The 478-nt window shown below is 45.4% G+C and overlaps 1 long non-coding RNA gene across 1 annotated transcript; it reads left to right on the top strand.

Moving 5' to 3' along the window:
* Nucleotides 1-478, top strand: LOC147820130 (uncharacterized). Its single transcript, XR_015437624.1, has 3 exons — nucleotides 1-36; nucleotides 117-254; nucleotides 385-478. It is a non-coding gene; the product is annotated as an uncharacterized LOC147820130 (long non-coding RNA).

Raw genomic sequence — 478 nt, 5'->3', positions numbered from 1 at the left:
GTGTGGGGAACATGAGAGAAAGACCAGAGCTCAGAGGTGAGATGAGGATCTCTAACTGTCCATGACTCACATCACTGCTCCATCATTATTCACACTCAAAGCTCTGTGTGTGTTAGAGACACACCACACTCTGCTGGACCTGGACCTGGACCTGGACCTGGACCTGGACCTGGACCTGGACCTGAACCTGGACCTGGACCTGGATCCAGCTGTGTGTCCCTGAAGAGTGAATTCAGACAATCTGTTGATGGAAGGTCAGAATTTAAAACAGTCAGAAAAACGTTTCTCACTAAAAGTCAGTTGTTGTGTTTATTTAAAGATTGAAGATATTTTTCATCAGTTTTTATTCAACATGCACATTTATCAGTTCTGTTTTTGTTTCAGGATCCAGCAGCAGAGACCAGACTCTCCTGAACCCAGCTGTCTGTCTTTAAAGAGCGACCGGTCTATGGGCAGGATCATTGACTTTAAAGGGCGA

Source organism: Seriola lalandi, unplaced genomic scaffold (genome assembly GCF_002814215.2).
Source record: "Seriola lalandi dorsalis isolate HSWRI2012SDOR001 ecotype SW California unplaced genomic scaffold, Sedor1 jcf7180001992234, whole genome shotgun sequence".
Lineage (NCBI taxonomy): Eukaryota > Metazoa > Chordata > Actinopteri > Carangiformes > Carangidae > Seriola > Seriola lalandi.
Note: the sequence above shows the minus strand (reverse complement) of the source record. Positions and strands in the feature narration are given on the sequence as shown.